This window comes from Sorex araneus, chromosome 11, assembly GCF_027595985.1.
Source record: "Sorex araneus isolate mSorAra2 chromosome 11, mSorAra2.pri, whole genome shotgun sequence".
Lineage (NCBI taxonomy): Eukaryota > Metazoa > Chordata > Mammalia > Eulipotyphla > Soricidae > Sorex > Sorex araneus.
The window spans coordinates 55,605,346-55,627,765 of NC_073312.1; the positions used below are offsets into that span (position 1 = coordinate 55,605,346).

General features: G+C 33.8%; 1 protein-coding gene across 1 annotated transcript in view; it reads right to left on the reverse strand.

The window, feature by feature from the left end:
- Positions 1-22,420, reverse strand: part of PCDH15 (protocadherin related 15) — a 1,456,321-nt gene that overhangs the window by 349,903 nt on the left and 1,083,998 nt on the right. The gene's annotated exons all lie outside the window — the stretch shown is intronic.

Genomic DNA, 22,420 nt, shown 5'->3' on the forward strand with positions numbered 1-22,420 from the left:
TTAGTTTAATTCAGTTCAATAATATCTGAGATAAGTTGTACTAAACAAATAATAAAACTACTGGAAGAAAAGCAGAAAAGGGTATTAGACAAACATTTATTGATATTTTACTATTGGAGAATGGGATTTTTTTTGAGAAAAAATAAGCCAATATCTTTCATTGAGATTCAAAGGTATGTTTCTCTATTATAATATAGCTTACTGTTCATCTGTTAAAAACAAAACAAACAAACAACTGTGTTCTATTTATAGAACTCACAAAACTGGTGGCAAACCAAATTTGACCCGTGGCTTGACAGTCATGGCCTATTTCCTTAAACCCCTTAGCCTAAAATTTTATTTTCAAGCATTTCCAAAATTCATCTTAACTGATTAACTTTCCATCAATAGTTCTCATTATTTCAAACACACTATTCTATCCAAACTAAAATGCCATTCCTTAAAAACCATTTATATTTCCCTATATCAACTAAGTTTTTATGCTATTCTCGTAAGGTCCCTCAATATTAAAACAATGCTATTCAAAGGACAACTCTTTTGAGGTTTTCTTGAACTTTGAGCAGGAATAAATTGTTCGATTACCTACAGAATATTATTTATTTATGATCAATTGCATGTTTTATGTACAATACATGATTCTGGGAGCCATGGTCAAAGTATTATATCCAGTTTAATTTATGTCTCCTTTAGGATAGAGCATGGACAGATATTCAACCTAAATTTTTAGAATTTATGATAGAACACTGAAAAGTAATGGTTAGGCACTTCATCCTGATATTGGTTTCTGAATTGTTGCTTCATCTCCTGTTTCACTTCCCAGTGTCATGTAACTATCTCTCCATATTACAGTTATTTTATTTTATTCTATGTTGTAGTATCTGTAAAAAAAAAAGTAACAAATCTCACAGTGGAGACATTACTGATGCCCGATCGAGCAAATCAATGAACAATGGCATGACAGTGCTGCAGTAGCATCTATTACTCATACTGAAGTCTAAACTATCTTTATTGACCAAAATAGAAGAAACAGTAAATTAGAATAGAATTTATCACTCAGTTTTCATTTTGTACAAAATTTTTTTCACTTAAGGACTTCTTATGTCTGCTGTTTCATTGGTCTTTCATATTATGATTCAGGTGTCAAGTGAATATGTTCTTTTCTCTAAGATTTTTCTGACTTTCTAGCTAACAAATCCCATCATTCATATTTATTATAATCACTATATGCTATGCTCTTCATTGTATATACTAATGCTTGAAATTATTTATTGAAATTTGGTTTGTTTTCATTCTTAACTAAAAGTTTCCTGAGGGTGTATGATCAAATTCTCTAGATTCATAGCAGCAAAATTTTGACTTGCAATAATGAGATCATATTTACTTTTCTTCTCTCCTTCCCTATTCACCCTTCCTTTTTCTTCCTTTTCTCCTTCCTCAGCTCCCTCTTCTCTCCTCTTTCCCCCTCCCCTCCCCTCTTCTGTCCTTACCTCTCTATCTTCACCCCTGTCCTACTCATCCTTCCCCTCTCACATGATAGAGATAGGAATATAGACTACATAGACTTACAGTTTGTAGAAATTCTTTTTTAGATTAAAAATGAAGGTTTTATAGTCTATCAAGTGTTTATTTCATTCAAGCATCAAAGAACTGGTATTATATAGAGAGAATCATGTAATTCTTTCTACAGAGATGCAAAATAACACAAAGAATACAAATTCAAAAGTAATATAAAGCATTATGCAAAATATATAACTTGTAAAAATGCTACCTTTTTATTTTCAGAAGAGTAAGACTATTCTTAACAGCAAAAATTAGATCAAATAAGGAGTAATTTTATATATTGTAGTTATGTCACATTTGCTGTAATTTAGTTTGCTAAACTTGTCAAAGATCTAATTCATAAAATAAGAAAATCTTATAGTTTATACATGAGGGGATAAAAGATGTTTGAAAATGTTTAAGAATATTCCAGTAAACCAATGTATGTAGAAAAAAATTCAAACAGAAGAATAAAACTACTGGTTTGAAACAAAATCATCTGAATGCACTGGTTTTCTTCATCATCATCATCAACATCATCATCATCATCTTCATAATCATCCCGTTGATCTTCGAATTTTTTAAGCAGTCTCAGTAATGTCTCCATTTGCCCTAGCCCTGAGATTTTAGAGGCCTCTCTCTACTCATTCTTCCCAACAATGCCGCATTGGAGGCTCTTTCAGGGTCAGGCGAATGAGCCACAGCTTGTTACTGGTTTTGGCATATCAATACACCCTAGGGAGTTTGCCAGGCTCTCCCATGTGGGCAAGAAACTCCCAGTAGTTTGCCAGGTTCTCCCAGAGGGAGAAGTAGTCAATAAGATATCTGGGAGCTTGCTTTTAAGTCTCTGGATGTTGGCCGTTTTCAAACAATACAATTGTTAAGCTGACATCATATGCAAGAAACACTATATACTCATTTATACAACAAAAGGTTGTAAGAAAGAGTTGAGAAAAGATTTCCATATGCCTCCTATATGTACTGTAAGAGTCCTGTTCAAAATTAACCTATTGCAGAATTTAACCTATACATTTTCTCAATATAAAAAGAGCTTACTAAGTTAAAAAAATTATCAAGTCTTCTACATACAAACAATTGAGGAATCAATTAATTCACATCTCTCAATGATTGTTTTTCTTTTGAGGTACATCTTTCAGAGCTTTGATTTTTACCCAATATTCTAGAGCCATCTCTGACATTGATAAAAAACAGGGGATGAGGTTGCTTAGATACAGCAAATCCTATATAGCCAAGGGGAAACTGAAGGTCAAAGAGTGAATTAGATTGATGTCTTGTTCTTTTTTGAAAACAGAAAACAGAATTTATTTATTTTGCTGACAGTATAGGTGTAAAAAATATGGACAGTAAAGAAGGAAAGACATTAGTTTTGTGATATAATTAAATTCACTAGAATAGAACTAGTAAGTATAAGAAAGTTCACAGTGCATATTATTAGGGTAATAATTCACATAAAAAAGGAAAATTATGATTCTAAGCATTTGCTATCTCTCATACATAAAAAAAATGAATTGAGTCCTAAACTAACCTTGAATATAAATGATTGTCAAAGGCAAAGAAAACCACATTCTAACATTTGTTTGGAACAGAGCCAAAAGTCCAATGAAGCTATGTCATGTGTCTATACAAAACAACCTCTGTGATAAATTGATAAACAGATTTTCCATCAGTGTACTGTGAAACACTTATTTCTATAACTACTTTATAAAACACAAAAACATGGTAAAAAGAAATATACACAAGAAGTCAAATATATATGGTCTCATAATTAAAATATTCTAATAACTGCTATTTAAATTTACCAAATCATATACATTAACAAATATGAAACATCAGTTTTAATGTGTAGCTCATAATTTGAAATATTAATATTAAACTTAAGAAACCTCTTTTTCATTTATTTTTCATTGAAATAAGAAATGTGATCTGTAATATAAGCACTTTTAAATGACTTATTTTGCATATATCTTAAAAGATGTATTTGTGTTCAATGTATGCTTGTATGCTTCATATAAAAGTTTCTTGAAAAATTATAGAATTCTGCTTTTGGAAAGACAGTGACTTTAAAATCATTATCACCATAATGGGATGCTGCAGGAGGGCTAAAATGTTCACTTTGAGAGAAAAACAAATTGCATGGCATTTAATAAGGCTTGACTAAATAGTCCACACAATCTTTAGAAAGAAAATTACTTTTCACACCGGTCTTCTTACCAATGTATTGAATTTTTCTACTTGTCCCTAAAAGAGGTTGCCTCTAGTTTAGTTGGAATCGTGTCCTACAGTTTTGAACAGATTCAGAATCCAGATGCATCCTGCTGGTGAGGGCAACAAAGAGAGATTAGAAGAGTGAAGGGAAATTCATGTCAAGTATATGCAATTCATGTGTAGTACAAGTAAAACTAAAGTGAATAATAAATAAAACAGTATTAACAAAGTGAATTTAAGCAATTTCAACTGCTAACGAAGAAAGTGAAAATTAAAGCAAGCCAAAGGAGAAGACAGAAGAGATAAGAGGCAAGAAGAAAGTAGAGGGAGTATAGTCAGGAAGTGTCCTTGAGTATATTAGAGTCCAGAGTCGACCACCCCTCAAGGACAAAGAACAGAGCCTATAAGGCAAATCGCATAGTGAGGTTCATTGTTTCAGCTAGTTGGGGTCCAAGTATTCACCCAGTGCCTTAGGTTTCAACAAGGACCCTGAGCACTAGGCTCAGAAAGTTCTTACACTTTCATTTGGCAAGTAATCATTACTCAGCAAATTTCTATCACCTACAGAGTACACATATATTTGTTGTTGTTCTTTTGGCCCACAACATCTAGCCCACTTGACAGTTACATTCTGGAGACCTAATCTTATTCTCGGGATGTAATCTTTGACAAAAGCATCTGTATTTTCTGCTTTTCTTGTTTCTGGAAGAGGCCTAAGTCACTCAGAAGGCCTCAAAGACTGTCACAGTAGTTCTCCAGTTAAGTGGGCCCTAACAAGTACAGTTTTGCAGATTTTATCATGATTATCATAAATGCACTAGCGTGATTAGTCATTGAAATAAACCTACATGGAATGAAAGAATAATTCTATGTATAAATTATCTGGCTGTTCCCTGAAATCTAAAGGGATTTAGGCTTAATTTTATCCTCAAAACTCATTTTCTATGTTTCATCCTTGTTAACTCTACCTTTTTCAGAAGCCCTTGGGCCAAATTAGCCTTAGGCATTTCTAGAAAAAAGTCAAGTAAACAAAAATGATGATTATTTCTGCATAATATGCAAATATGACCTTAACAGATTAAAATAAAAGTTCTTAATAATAGCAAATATTACGATAGAATTAAGAAAGTATCAGGTCTAAAAAAGGCAAACTGGTCTATTGAAAGTAGACATAATATGAGCAAGATAGAAATCAAAAACTTTGATTAATTTTAAAAAATCATTATGTATTTAATGGCAGCAATCACTGTCACTGTTGCTGTCATCCCGTTGCTCATCGATTTGCTTGAGTGGGCACCAGTAACTCTCTATTGTGAGACTTGTTACTGTTTTAGGCATATCGTATATATCATGGGTAGCTTGCCAGGCTTGGCCGTGCGGGTGAGATACTCTTAGTAGCTTGCAGGGCTCTCCAAGAGGGGCGGAGGAATTGAATCAGGGTCCGCTGTGTGCAAGGCAAATGCCCTACCGGCTGTGTTATCACTCCAGTCCATAATGGCAGAAATAACCCATATAAATAAACATGATTTGAACAATCCTATAAACAAATGTTGAAGAATAGAATTAAAAATTAATTCAATAAGTGCCAGATTATAATCTATCAAATGAACTGTCAGTCAAATTATCATTTTACTTTGGTCACTACTATGATTACAAATAGTCATTTCTAGGCAAAGATCTATACAATGCACCTACTTTAATATTTAACTTGATTTGCATTTAGCCAAAAGTTACTACATAAAGTCACTGAATAAACTTTAGTAGCTTTTTTATTTGATAGTGTATTTTGGAGATACACACACACATTCACATACACACACACACACACACACACATATATGTATAGATACATATATATCACTGCTAGGGCTAGAGCTATAGCACAGCGAGTAGGGTGTTTGCCTTGCATTCGGCCAAACCAGGTTCGATTCCATCCTTCTTGGAGACTCCGGCAAGCTACTGAGAGTATCCCACCCGAACAGCAGAGCCTGGCAAGCTACCAGTGGCGTATTTGATATGCCAAAAACAGTAACAAGTCTCATGACGGTGCCTGCTCGAGCAAATTGACAGCGCTAATTATAGTAATATAAATTTCCCAGTCTTAGCAATTGCTTTAGTAGGCATCTCTGTGTTAATGCTTTTTTAAAAAATGGTTTTAATTTTCATTGTTTAAAATTATGTAGTATTTATTATTCCTCACAATATTAAAAAATTGCTTTACTTTGAACTTCCTCTCTGTGTAAATATTAATTACCAATTATAGACATATTTTAGTAACAAAAGATCTATAACACATTTTAAACTAGTTAGAGAAAAATGACAGAGAATTAAAATTTTAAAGAAACTGTAGATAGCTATGTACAATAGAATATTTAATGGCTCTAATGGGAGGACTAAATTCTGTTAAAAATACTGAGATTTTTCAAACATAAAAATTTAAACTGCATAAAAATATATTAATACAATATTGAAAATAGGTATATCATACATCATACAATAAGAAGACATCATTTAAGAGAGAAGTCTAATATCTAATAGTAACATTAGTTTAATACCCTACAAATGGACCTGGGAAAAACCTGGCCATGAAATAAAGGTAAAATAATGAATTTTACTCACTTGTCCTAAAATCATCTGAAAAAATGATCTGTCATTAGGTTATTTGACATACTAGATATAAAGATTTAAAAGTTGATTAGATCTCTACCTCAAAGAATTTTAAGTTAAGAAAAAAACTCATAAATGTGTATAATTCTGTTATTAGATAATATATGTTTTACATATTTTATTGCATATGTTAAAAACTTACTGTTAGAAAACAAACATATCAATCAATACTGGGCAAACAAAAGAGTAGTATTGAAATGAAATAAGTGAGAACATTGCAAAAATTTATAAAAAATAAATCATCAAGTATAAGAAGATGGAGAATTATGTCTGCAATATAATACAAATTTAAAAAAGAGACTGTTACTTAGGATGCCAAGAATTTCTAAATTTATTTAACTGTTCATAACTGTTCATATTATGCATAAAGATAATAATAATGTTGTTTTAAAAATTTCACCAAGAAGGGTTAGACATTAAAGCATTTTTTTTCCTAAAGTAATTTATCAAATGAACCACTCACTCATTTTCGTCTGCTATGTCTTAGGACACATTTGTCTATGCCAATAACACTTCTTATCAGTACTTGTTCTTTATTTAACATCTTTCAGTTGAATTGACCTTTTTCAAAAACAATGCTTTTCTCTGAGACAAGAGAGGAGGTCTGAGCCTTCAAAACAAACCCAGTCACTTTTTTAACATTGTTTATTGTTGTGTTAACCATGACATTCAACCTGTCAGAATGTCAGACCTGCCTGAGAATAGTTTCTAAATTCATCCTATCAAGATGTCACATATTGAGCTGTAAACAAACTCTACTTAGCAGATACATGAGCCAGAAAAGTACTAATTCATAGCAAATGCAGTGAAACTCTGAAGAGGTAGCAGTTTTGAAGAAATTTAATGTCACACTGCTGTTGTTTCTTCTTTCTCGTCTATAAATATGACAAATGCCCTATATTAGTCAATTCAAATCTAATCACTGTAAAAGATGATTATCTAAATCTCTGTTACTCAGAATATTAAATTCTTATTTCTCAGAGACATTTCAAGATATCAGTTACTCAGGATGGTGGAGACTTTTTGTTTTCTTTCTTTAATATTTATTTCCTTATGATGACTATAACTGATAAGTAGTATATCATGCAGGTGTAAAGCATTATGATTCAATTTATGTGTATATTCATAACGGATCACTACCATAAATACAATTAATGTCCATCATCACAGTCACAATTTTTCTTTTTTGATGAGAAATTTTAACACTTACTCTTGTAGGAACTTCAAATATACAATATTAGTAACTACAGTAACATGCTATCCATTATATCTCAAGGACTTATTTATTTCATAACCTAAAATCACTACCTAAGGCCCATCTTCACCTTTTTTCCTCATCATAACTCCTATGCTTCCCACATATTTTACTCAAAGCTTGCTTGCTCATTACTTTGAGTTATTATTTGATTAATAATTTTTTTAAAAATCTATCAGTAGAAGACTATTACATGATTTTAACAATGTTTCCTTTTTCTGTGGGTAGCTGACACCTTTATTTCTTTTTGTTTTGAGCACAATTAGCACCTGGCATATTCTCTATTTCTAAAGATCCTTGGAACATACCAGATTGTACACCAAACTGTGCATCTCTAAGTAAGTATCCATATACATATAAGTACATATTTTTTATTATTTAAGTAACATGGTACAAAAGTATTAATGCTTATGATTTTTGTGTAGCAAGTGACTGCTTTCATCAGCACCTAATTGCCAAAGACTCTCATCCATAATCATCTGTAGCACACTAGTCAAGGTAGCTACACATCTGCAATATCATAATTATTGAAAAGTAAATGGAAATAGAAACTTTACTTGAACAATATATAAGAAAATATTCAATTAGCTTAACTTGGTTTTTGGAAGCATATAATCAACTTTCAATTAACAATAAAAAAATCAAGATCAATAAGAAATGGAAAGAAAATAAGTCAACACATATCTAAGAAACAATATTGTTAAGAAGTATGCTTTTTAATAAAAAAAAAAAACGTTACCAAGCCTCTACTTAAATTAATAGTCAATGAGGTGTACCAGAACAACAACAAAAAACTAAAAATACCATTTAATGGATCAGAATAAAGAATGAAAAAAATTCTTTATTTTCATTCTTTATTTTTTGACAAAAAATTTGTTCTAACAATAACATTTTACATTTTGCAGGCTAAATTTTTAAAATGACAAAAAGAACCATCAATGTACCTGACCGTGATGCTTATTAAATTGCTTTTTCTGTGTAAGATACACTTTAAGTAAATGTCTCCAACAAAATATCTATACTGAAAGCCAAATTTAAAGCATTATAATTTTTCCACTTGAAAGACAGGTATAATCTCATATGTTTTTCAAGCAAAAGCGAAAGAACTTAGTTGAAAGTTCCATTTGCTACAATTTGATGATTCTGATTAAATACCATAAAAATTTCTCTTTAACATTTCATTTTTCATTCACAAAATCAGTGTACTGAAAACTCCCCAGTTCCCTTCCTCTTAATATTATGTTACTAGTAAATACTAAATTTCCTTTTAAGGAATGACAAATCCATAGTCACTATTTCTGTATATTACAAATTGCCCATGAATATATCAAAACTTTAAAATGTTCTGTTGAGATTTTTGAAGTATATTTAATAATTATATAACCATTATAATGATTACCCCCCATAGTTATATTTTCATTTTAAAATATGCCACCTGGAATGAATTATTGTGCATTTTGTCTCAGAAACTTTCAGTCTTTATATTCTTTAACAAATTAAGTTTAGAAGTAAAAAGGAAGTCTTCTTCAGGAGAAGCTGAGGTTTCCCCAGTAAAGTGAATTGCATTCTCTTTTAACAATGTTCAAATATTAAGCACAGAACTATGGCCTTTCCCAGAGGTCCTGGTTTCTACAAAGAAGAACAATTACTTGAAGTCTACATACAAACTGTCAAATATTGGCAAGCTATGTTTTGACAAAAAATATCAACATTAGTTGGTTCCACAGTGTAATCATAGAACATTGGTATCAACATAAATAATCCCCTTTAATTGTCCTCTAAAATTTATGCACCCCAGGGCTAGAAAGATAGTATAAGGGTTAGTGCTTTGTGTTATGAAAAAAAGACACTTGTTCTGTAGGAACAAAAGTTACACCGTTTTCTGAAACTTACTTCATTTTGTGTGTGACATAGTTAGTAAGTTGCTTACAAAACCACTGATAACTAGACACAGACAATGGCCTTGAAACATCTGGTTATCAATGCTGGGCAAATGCTTCCCACCTTGAAATCTGACTTGCCAATTTGATTGATGGCAATGCAAAAAGGCTGGACAATGGACCCTTAAATGGCAGGCTTCTGATACTTCATGTTAACCTCTGGATCTTCTTCCTGTCTCCAACAGATTTGGGACCTGATGTGAATCTCTGGATCTCTGCCTTATTCCCAATGTGTCAGAGACTGGGATGGACTCTGCCTGGCCTGTCACCATTGACAACCCCTGTAAAAAACGAAAGCACATGGAGGGGCGTGTGCACTTGCAGGCTCTCCGGGCAGCTCTGTCTCACCGCCCGAGTTCTGTTCTGGAACCGCTGTGTGTGGACTGGATCAGGACGGCCATTGGCCAAGGACAGGCGAAGGAAGAACGAGGACCAAGCTGATTGCTGATTAGTTACTGTTTATTCAATCTTCCATCTTTCTCATCTCCCACACTCCTTGCTCCCCGTCTTCTCTCTAGATCTACTGCAGCCCCTCTGGATTCTCTTGTCTTTCTCCTCCCTCTTTCTCTCTCCCCCTTGCCCTAAACTACACACAGACAGGTAGCAAATCATCATAAGAAAGCCCTTCCTGAAGACTGGGCATTCTAAAGCCCTTCCTGACTCGTAAGGTAAGGTGTTTTTCTCTTTTCCTTAGTCCAAGCACTCATTAACATCTTAATACTAGTTATATTTGTATGGACATAGCAAGAGATACATTGAGGCTTGCAAGGCAGCTCTCCTGGCAACATCTTGCCACAGACTCAGACTACAGCACTCAGGCCAGATTAATCATTCCTAACCCTAGCAGGGTCTAAATCTAGTTATCACTATTTGGATCATGACGGCATCTGTCCATGACCAAGCTCTTAACTTATAGTTAAGCATTAGGCACTTTGGCCAGGCCCATCTCAATGCCAGGGTAGCACACAACTCACCGCTTGCCCTGGGTCCGTCCCATCCCTCGTTGAGACCCTGCTTTTGGGGCTGCTAGGAAGTAGGGCAGCTGAGGCTTAGATTTAGAGAATAGATGCCCAGGAGGAAAATATATAGAGTCAAATGACTCCCAGGTTACAAAAGTATAGCATTTGTAAGTCTTCCGGTGTCATAAAAAAAAGAACATTGCTCTGAATAAACTATGCAAAGGACTCAAGGAGAAGAGAAAAACAATATTTACAAGTCAACATAACACTAAGAAGCTACAAATAAGCAAAGAGGAATGGGAGCACTGTAATGGGAGTAACCCAATAAACCTTAACTACCTGAGGCTATGTTATCCTACAAACCCCGGTCCCTTTGTCAAGATCCAGAGACTATAAAACAAAACTCCTGGAAAAGAGCTATGCAGAATTAGCACGGCAGAGCCTGGCAAGCTACCTGTGGTGTATTTGATATGCCCAAAACAGTAACAATAATGGGCCTCATTACCCTGACCCTGACGAATGGAGACATTACTCATGCCCACTTGAGCAAATCAATGAGCAAGGGGACGACAATGATACAGTGATACAGTGATGAATGAATAGGAAGAGAGGGAAATTTTTGAGAAAGAGGAAACAGTTTTTAACTTAGAGACCATTCAAAACATGATGTCAAGTAAAAATAATGTTGACCCCTAAGAAAGATAAACTCTAAAATTATTTATACGAAAGTAAAAGAATACATTTCACTATACCATAAACTTTATTTTAGTCATCGTAATTTACAATACCATTAACGACAGAATTTCATGCACGGAGTTTCAACAACAGACTCTCCACTAGAATGCCCACGTCCCTTCATCATGGCCTCAGGCTCTCTCACCCACTCAGTTGTCCTCCCCTAAACCATTTCCTGGCCATGGTCGCTCATTTCTGTAGACCACTTCTTAGGCTCTGTTGCCTCTGATCATTTTTATTTCCTCACTATGCTTTTATATCCCATATATGAGAGACAGTGTTTTATATCTGTCCTTTTTCTGTTGACTTAGCTCAGTGTGATACCACACAGTAGTATTTTTCTATAGCCATGTAGAAGTCATATATTTATATATACATATCTATCTATCTATATATGTGTTTCTGTATATGCATATGCATATGCATATATATACATATATACTATATTCATATGTTTTGTATATATATTCATTTATTTTAGTATAACTCTTCTTGAACACTAGGCTCTTTCCAGATATTTGCTATTGTTAATAGTTCTGCAATGATCTTAGGAACACAGATATCTTCTCTGCTCATAATTTTTCCAAAGACAACAGACCCTGATCTGATGGAAGCAAACACTGAACTCAGAGTGTTTCCCAACACTGGTGGGAGTTCCTGCCTTTTCTTTTTTTTTTTTTTTTTTTTGCTTTTTGGTTCATACCCGGCAATGCACAGGGGTTACTCCTGGCTCATGCACTCAGGAATTTCTCCTGGCAGTGCTTGGGGGACCATATGGGATGCTGGGAATCGAACCTGTGTTGGCTGCGTAAAAGGCAAATGCCCTATCCCACTATGCTATTGCTCTAGCCCCGTTCCTGCCTTCCTGCCCCTTCTTAAATAAATAAATTGATTTAAGTAGTTGAAACATTGTGAAAAATAACTACTATTATAAAATGTATTTCAAATATATACCTAAATGCTATATTATATTGACTTTTCAATTTTTTTTTTTTTTTTTGCTTTTTGGGTCACACCCAGCAATGCACAGGGGTTATTTCTGGCTCATGCACTCAGGAAATACTCCTGGCGGTGCTCAGGGGACCATATGGGATGCTGGGATTCAAACCCGGGTCGGCCGCGTGCAAGGCAAAGGCCCTACCCACTGTGCTATCACTCCAGCCCCCTTAACTTTTCAATTTTTACTCTTTCCCATTAAATTGAGAATTAGTTTGTTTTATCCCTGCCCTTTAAGGGCAATCTCAAATATGTAAAAGTTAATTAGCTAAAACTCATATCTACATCATTTTTACCCTTTTTATGCTTCATTGTTTACACTGACATTTATTAAAAGCAGTTGTTGGATGACTTTATGTGATATAATCTAATTTATAAAAATATCTGAATATATTTCTATTTTTATTACTTTGGATGCCATACTCAGCAATTCAAGATTCATTTCCAGAGGTGGTCAGGAGATCACTCATTGCCCTGACCAGGATGAAGCCAGAAAGATCTACCTTTCTTACCTTCGTACTTTTTATCATGTTGCCTTCCAAAGAAACATAGAAAAGGTGCAATGAATATTATAATAAACATGCAGTTTTGTTATCTGCATTTTTTTGTACCTAAAGTAAATTTTATTATTCTTAGGGGTAAAGTACAAACCAAATTTAAAAAATTTGTTTTAATACCAATACTGCTTATCTTAGCATGGATGACAATAACTATGCAGATAATTAAAACAAGCAGTAAGAATTTTTTTTCAATCTCTTGTTGAACTAAGTTCTATACTAAATTCCTCCCCACGAGGAGTTCCTTTTTGGTTTAGATGTATGAAACCTAATTTCAGCTTACCAAGTTCTTAAAAATATTTTATTGGTTATGCTAATTCAAGAAAGTAGATGCCAGAGAGACAGATTTTTGTTGCTATCAATTGTTCTCATACACATAATATGGAGTTAATATAAATCATGTGTGATACAAACTTCAGTTGCACTATTTTAATTTTAGTAATTAAATTAGTAATTACTCATTACAACTACTAATAAGAAGTTACATAACAACTACTTATTTGTATGTGGTGATCCATTTTTAATGACATGCACAATATTTAGTATGCATCGTATGAGTTGGCCACTTTTGGAAAACCAGTCTACTCTTTGGGAAAACTATTTTATTTCATTTCAAAATGCCTTTTTTCACTGAATTTTAAATATTACCTTTCATAATAATTTAGGTAACAGATATGAGTATTAGCATTTATGGTATTGATTACTGTAACACTGTATCACTGTCATCCCGTTGTTCATCAATTTACTCGAGCAGGCACCAATAACATCTCCATTCATCCCAGCCCTGAGATTTTAGCAGCCTCTCCTTTCTCATTTTTCCCAATGATTGGAGGCTCTTTCAGAGTCAGGAGAATGAGACCGGTTATTGTTGCTGTATTTGGCATATCTAATACGCCACGGGAGCTTGCCAGACTCTTTCGTGCATGGTATTGATATACAAAGTAACTGCACTTGACCAGCACCAAAGTGCCCCAGAATCTCCATCACAGACCCTATATTAACTCCACTTCACTTTCTCATACCCTTCAAACACCCTATTCCCCTCAGTCTGTAGTCTCACGTTGTAATTCAGTCAATGGATTGTCACCATTTGATACTGACTATTCCCTCATTTTACTTGTCTTTTTGCTACAAGTGAGTGAGATCACCTAATATTTATTTATTTTCTCCCTCTGACCTATTCAACTTAACACTAGACCCACATTTCAGTATATTGCATGATCCCATTTTGTCTTATAGCTGAGTAGCATTCCATTTTCTCTATAAATTATAATTTCCTTATCAATTCATCTACCCCTGGATATTTGAGCTGTTTCCATTGTCTATTGCTCTGAACATTGCAATGACCATAGGTATACATTCATGTTTTAAACTTTTTTATGTTTTGGCATTTTGGGAATAGATGCAAAGAAGTGGAGCTGCTGTTCACATGGAAGTTCTTTTCATACTGTTTTGAAAAGTATCCATTCTCTTTACCAGAGAGACTGAACCAGATGAGAGCACCAACAAGGACTGAGATTCCTTATTCTCCATATCTCTGCCAATACTGGTTGTTTACAATCTTTTTGTTATATGCCATTTTCACTAGTGTAAGGTGCTATCTCATTGCTAATTTGGTCTGAATTTCTCAGATAACACATGAAAATGAACATACAGGACTACTGGTCATCCACCTGTATCCTCCATTAAGATGTCTATGGAATAAAATACTCCTGAGAAAAGAGATGGAAGTATTGTAATTTTTTTAAATTATACTGTAAAATTAAAATAATATACACTTATGATATTGGAATAAATATAAATTCTCAGACCAATAGAACATAAATAAACCCTCAAGTTTACTGACAACTAATCTATGACAACAAAGATGAATACATGAGGGGAATCAAGAAAAAGCCTCTTCAACAAATATTGATAGTAAAACTAGATAGCCACAAGTAAAACAAAAGAAACAAAAAATCTGGATCAGTTTCTCACAACATTGATAAACAAACGTTATTTAAAGTAGATTAAAGACATTGATTATGATCAGAATTTACATAATGCATTCAGAAACCATAAGCAAGATGTTCAAGGAGATTGACCTTATAAGTATCTTCAATTATTTTAGTCCTTTGGCAAAGGTAACAGAAATTAAAATATACAAATAGGACTGTACCAAAGTTAAATGGTTGGTACGTCAAAATAAACTAGCAGAAATAAAAAAGTTGCACTACTGAATGGATCAAATTGCATCAAATAAAGGCTAATTTCTAAGATACATAGTGCATCAAACAAAGGCACAAAATGCATCAAATAAAGGCTAATTTCTAAGATACATAGTGCACTCACAAAATTAAAAAAAAAAATTCCATCCCAAAATGGAGAAAATAATAGACATCTAATTGTACTTAAAATCTTAAACCTAAGAAAATTATATTTACCCCTGTTTATGAGTCAATTCTATGTTGGTAAAAATTAAAAAAAATAAAAATATTGAAGAATTAGAGTTATCATTTATAGTTCCAATTCCCACTGCTGGTACCAAAGCTTTAGAAGGAAGTTGTTGTAAGAAATGGTAGGAGCCTGAACTGTTTCCCAGTATATAGCAAGCAGAATTGCACAGAACAAGGACAATTACCATCCAGAGAATTGCTAAGAGGTTAATTTAATGTTATCACTCCAACCTGAATGCCTTTGTATTTCCACAGACCATAAAAAATAAATAAATAAATAAGTTTCTGTGTTCTAGAAGTTTTGCTAATTATCTCTATTGTCATTGTATCTAAAGAAAACTACCTGTGTTTCTAACAACTAATTTACAAACCACTGCCTGGTGCACAGGTATTTTTAAAGTAGATAACTAAACTTACTCTCAACTTTCCCAGATATTCAGTGTGCCTAAATTCCTCTGGATACTCGATATATGAAAATGAATGGCTCTATAGAAAAAATAGTAAGAAATCTAGAAAAAACTTGAAATCTATAGTAGTACAACTAAAAGTCATTTTCACGTATATTTCATAAGTAAGATACTTTGTAATATATAAGACATAACTTGTAGGAATTTAACGTGAATGACAATCTGCTATATACTACCTTTAAACATTATAGGCTATAAAGTTATTTCTGAACACAGAAAATATTCATAAGTATGTAATCCAATAATTTTCTCATTTAGTACATTTCAAAACAACTACTTGGAGAAATAAGCATTCTGAGTAAAAAGTAATTTTTGAAATAACTTTTCAATGTATGCGTGCTGGGCTGATAAATGCAATTTTTTTCATATGATCCTCAAACTATATTTCTTTGTAGAGACATACTAATCATTTTGTATGCCTTTCTTTTGTTTTTGTCTAAAAACATTACCGAAAAATATTGTTTTTAGAAATAAAGTATGTTTTTATTATTATTATTATTACTATTATTATTATCATCATCATTGTATGTCTTCAGATAAACTGCTAAGGTTTTACAGTGAAGAGTACATCTTAGGAGTGAGGAGATAGTTCATGTCAGAAAACAACTAAGCAACATGCTAACAAAAACGTTTACACAGAAGCTTAATTTGTAAGAGCATTTTAGTAACCCCTTAGACAAGTAAGAAAATTTCCCTGGAAGAAAATAATAACAAAACTCCTAGAGTTCTTTGAAGCAATGATAAACAGTGTTCTTATTTTAGATAAAACAGTACTGACCCAACATAAGGCTTTAAATGGGTATCTGGATGAATTCATCAAAATACTTGTTACTAATGACTAGAATCTGGTAAGCAAATCATGCTGAAATATGAATGGCATAATAAAAGGATGTGTACATATAATAAACATGTAGATAATGTCAGTATTATCAAAGTAGTAATATCAAAGTACGGGTCAAATTGCTAACCAAAATTTAAAAATTAAAAAAAAAAACAGCTAAGCAATGAGACAACCCCCAACCAGGTGGTATACTATAATTAATTTTTCAAACACAAATCATAAAAATGCACTGTATGCCAAAGATTCAATTAAAAACAAAAAAGAAAAGGAATACATTGGTTTGTCCTTTATGCCTTGCCACAGGGAGCTAAGGTTTATTGGGTTACTCCCATCACATTACTCCCATTCCTCTGTGTTTATTTGTAAACTTTTTCTTTGTGCTATACTTCCCCAACCTGTCAATCACTTTTATCTCCTAATCAAACTCTGTTAACTTGAAAAATAAAATATTGCTTTTCTCTTCTCCTTAAGTCCTTTGCATAGTTAATTCAGAGCAATGTCCTTCTTATATAGACACAGGAAGACAGTTAATGCTATGCTTTTGTAACTTGGGAGTTAATTGAATCCAAATAATATTCACTCCTGGGCATCTGTTCTCTTGACTTAAGCCTCAGTTGCTCTTACTTCCAGCACCCCAAAGGCCTGGTCCCAGCAAGTGATTGGATGACTCCAGTACAAGCTGTGAGCTACCCTGGCATCGAAATGTGCCAGGCCATAGCGCCATAATACTTAACTATAAGTTAAGAACATGGTCATGGACAAATTGTCATGATCCAAAAAGTAACAGCTGGATTAGGACCCTGCTAGGGTTAGGAAAGATTAATCTGGCCTGAGCACTGTAGTCTGGGACTTATAGCGAGATGTTCCCAGGACAGGCACCCTACAAGCTTAATGTATCTCTTACTGTGTATAACAAAATATTTATAGTAGAATTAAAATGAAAATTAAGTTATTGGACTAAGGAAAGGAGAAATACCCCTAAGTGGCATTTCGCCCTTGAGCTGATCCCCTAGTTGTAGGCAATCAGGAAGGACTTTGATATATTGATTGTGCTACCTGACCTGGGTATGGTTGCTACCCACAATGCTGGGGCAGTTGGTGAGAGACTAGAGAGAGACCAAGGCAGCAAGTTGGAGCGCGGAGAGACAAGCGAAGGGGACAGGGTGAGACTGAAATGGTGAGACTGGAACAGGCATTGAGAGAAGGGAATAAACGGCAACTGTTCACCAATCAACCTAGCCCTCATTTCCTCCTTCTTCCGCCCTTGGCATCAGCCATCCTGTGTGGGCAAAAGGTGCTAAACCACCGGGCTTTGAGAGAGGGCTGTGGAATTCCTGGTCTTCTGGTGATTACACAATAAAGCAGTCACAGATTCTATATGACCCAAAGATTAAGATTATATACATATATATACATATATACATATACACACGTATATTTTTTTCTAAACTAAAATATTTCAGGTAGGCATATACATACATATATATATATATATATATATATATATAAATTGCTAAGAGTCACCAAATTAGAACAAACACTGCACAATATGGGTGTAAAGATTTCTCTGAGAACTGGAAGACAATCCTGTGCATAATGTCCTGAGTTGCATTCCCAGTAAAACATGGTCTGCCAAGCAACATTGCATATAATTTGGGTGACCCTAAGCTGTGTGCAGCTATGGTGGTCCACAATAAGACTGGACTCAAGCAGCACTGTATAGGTGGGCACAAGTACCATCAGGCTTACACCACCAGGCTGAATACAGCTCAGTGGTCACTGTACCTCTGAGTCCCTCTGAGAAGAACACCATCACCACAAACTTTATAGAATATTTTATAATTTTACCTCAACCCAGTTTTTGAATTTCTTCAACTAGCATAGAGTTCAACATACACTAGGGTCCAGTATATATTTCTCAAGTAAACAAATGAACAATAATTAGAATATGACTTAAATTTGCTTTGTGATCTTTGAGAAATCATATATACATAAATTTTTATATCTAAAAATATTCTTAGTGATTTTCAAGACATTATTTTATAGAAACTTTATCTAGTAGAAAAGACATGAAATATTTGCTAAATCAGTTAATTAAAAATTATTACTTGAATTCAATCAATAACATTTTTTTATTCTGGATCAAGTTAAACACTACTAGCATTTTGCTATATTAAATTGATGAATTCTGCATGCATTGTAGTGGAATGAACAATGGTTTATCAAGGCAAGAATATCATTGAGGTAATTGGTGGAAAATTTTACACAAGGTGAGCAGATGTCAAGCTTTCAAAATTTGAAGAATTAGTTCAGAAAAGGATCAGCAAGTGTGTAATTAAGAGTCATCATGTCCTGCTTAGCTGATATAAATGGCGAATTCTCTGCCCTGAACAGCAATATCCTACTAAGTAAAATTTCCTGAAATATTTAACACACTTTCCAGAGAAAAAAGACAAATAAAAAAAGAAGAAAAAGATAGGCATAAATAGAACAATTTAAAAGTGAAACTCTAAAACTAACTCCAGTGCTTGATCCTAGGGGTTTCAAAATGGCATTCAGATTGATTTTGGGTACCTGGTGTCAGGATAATGTCTGATATTTTGTCTCTAAAACTTGGCACATAAAAATTTTATTTTAATATACTCCTCAATTCTATTCGAGACTTGACAACAGCACAAATAACACCAGAACCGTTAAAGATAGCTCATACATGTCTGTCTATTTCTCTTGAGAAGCTTGTTTTGGAAACAAGTGTTTGATATTAGAAAGTTACAAGACCCTCTGAGATTCAGGCCCACAAGGAAGGAAAATGAAGCCATTAAATCACAGACCTCATCAAGCAAATGGCTCATATCAGTAGGAAGAATCAACTCGGTAATCCTTTACCCATTTAGAAACTAGAATCCAACCCTTGGTCACTGTGGCTCAGTTAATGTTGAATGTAATTGAGTTCCTTTTCAAGTCTACCAAAGTTTTATTTTATAAGCAAATATGGGCTGGAGCTATAGCACAGTGGGTAGGGCATTTGCCTTGCAAACGCAGGTTCGATTCCTCCACCCCTCTTGGAGAGCCTGGCAAACTACTGAGAGTATCCGCCCTCATGGCAGAGCCTGGCAAGGCAAGCTACCCATAGCGTATTTGATATGCCAAAAACAGTAAGAAGTCTCACAATGGAGACGTTACTGGTGCCTGCTCAAGCAAATCTATGAGCAACAGGATGACAGTGATACAGTGATGAGCAAATATAAAAGCAGAAGTTTGAAGTAAATTTTTTGGACTTTTTTTAATGTAGGAATTGATTGACAGAATTGATCTATACTTTCTAATAAACACATTATTCTTTATTTGTTAAAAATAAAGCTACTAATATTTATGGTAATTATTTAATTATATATAAGTCAATTTTGCTACAAAAACATTAAGCAATGGGTTGATCTGTTAAAATAACGAAATGGAGGGTAGGCCCTTGAGACACTGGTGGAGGGAAGCAGACACTGGTGGGAAGTATGGTATTGGAACACTGTATACATAAAACCCTGTCGTTAATATATTGTAAGTGACTGTGTCAACAGTAAAAAATTAAATAACAATAAAATAAAATGATGAATAATGATTTTGAATTCATAAGATCTAATTTCAAAAACTTGATCAGAATAGGAAAGGCAAATATGAAGTGATGACTTTATTTTATATACCATAAACAGGGATTATAAAAAATAAACAAAGTGGTGTATAAAATATACAGAGCCAAGGAGTAGATAATATGCACTGAAAATAAACTTTTAGACTTTGACAAAAGAATCTAGGATGTGCCTGGGGTGTGTGAAGAAAGGGTAAAAGGAAGGAGCCAATGAACTGTGGTGGATACATATTGGCTTTCAATAGTCCTTATAGTGTTGTAACACTTGTACCCTACAATATATTTAGTCTCAAAAAAATTAAATGCCATTTAGAAGAAATAATTAACTATAAATCTATTAAAACGTACTTAAATTTAGTAAAATGAGCATGACAGTAGTAGCAATGCAAGAGTTTCAGTTAGTATTTTGTTTAGTATTGTTCATATTAACTGGAGACTCTACTTAACAATTAGCTATTGTTTGCATATACATTATTATATTTTTTAATATTTTTACTAGTGAAATCTGTGAGGTACAGTTACAGACTTACAACTTTTTGCGCTTGTGTTTCAGTCATACAATGCTTGAGTACCTATCCCTTCACCATTCTCCACCACCAATGATCCCAGTATCCCTCCCACCCCAAGATCTCATCCCCTCACCCCACCCCACCTCTGTGGCTGGGGATTCCCTTTTGCTCTCTCTCTCCTTTTGGGTGTTGTGGTTTGCAATAGAGCTATTAAGTGGAAATTGTGTTTGATCCAGTCTACTTTCAGTAAGCATCTCCCATCCCCAGTGGGTCCTCGAACCACACTTTACCTGGTATTCCCTTCTCTACCTGAGCTGCCTTTTCCTTCAGAACGTGAGGACTGCTTCCAAGCTGTGGAGCCAATCTCCTGGTACTTATCTATTCTTGGGTGCTAGTTCCCATTCTGTTAATTTTTATTCCACAGATGAGCGCAATCTTTTTTATGTCAATCTCTCTTTTAGACTCATTTCACTTAGCATGATACTTTCCATGTTGATCCACTTAGACGCAAAGGTCATGACTTCTTCTTTTCTAACAGCTGCATAGTATTCCATTGTGTAGATGTACCAAAGTTTCTTTAACCAGTGATCTGTTTTTGGGCACTCGGGTTTTTTCCAGATTCTAGCTATTGTAAACAGTGCTGCAATGAACATTTGAGTGCAGATGTCATTTCGACTACACTTTTTTGCCTCTCCGGGATATATTCCCAGGAATGGTAATGCTGGATCAAATGGGAGCTCAATTTCTAATTTTTTGAGAAGCGTCCATACTTTTTTCATGTACATTATTACCCTATAACAAGAGCATAGTATAAAAATATAACTGAAGTAGGAATAAAGAATGTATTTTGTCTGTACTGTGAAATAAGAAATGTGTAAATGTATTTTAGAAAGTCAATAATGTCCATTTTCAAATAGCAAAGTCCTACCTTCCTTTACTTCCCTCAGTACTGATAAGAGTTAACAAAAAATAATAAAATTGAGTCAGTATTGTAATAATAAGTCCTTTATCTTGGGATCCAACTGCATACTAGTACACAGATTAGTTCTGAAAAGTCCCCAGGACTTCAATAAATTATTCAAAGAAAAGTTTCATGTATAGCACCACTGATTTTTCACTAGTGCCCATGAAAATAATAATAGATAGATATATGATATAACTATATGAAAATAATTTGGTAATCCACAACTATTTTACCTTAAAATTACCTTAACTAGTCTTTTTATCTCTACAATAACCCTACTTAGATAAATGTTTCATTATATTTGTTCAATACACATTACAAGTTTTATCCAAAGTTTTGTCCATTTTATCCGGCTTCTTTTTTGCTCACGTAAGCCATCTAGCTCAGTGATCATCTATGCCAATAGACACAAAAGTGACCTGTCAGCTATTTTAAGATTTACTGCTAGTAGAGCCCATAGATAATACTCTGGATAAGAACTCTATAGAGAGAATAGAGTGCAATGCAACATCCATTTAGGAGAAGGAATTACTGTTATATTTTTTAAGAGCTCACAAACACAAAAATTCCCCAAACCACACATTTTATATTTTTGAAAAAATATATACCTTCCAACAAATTCTAACATCAGAAGTCATTATTAACTCAGAAAACCAATGCTTTGCAGAGACACAGTAAAGCTAGAATTAT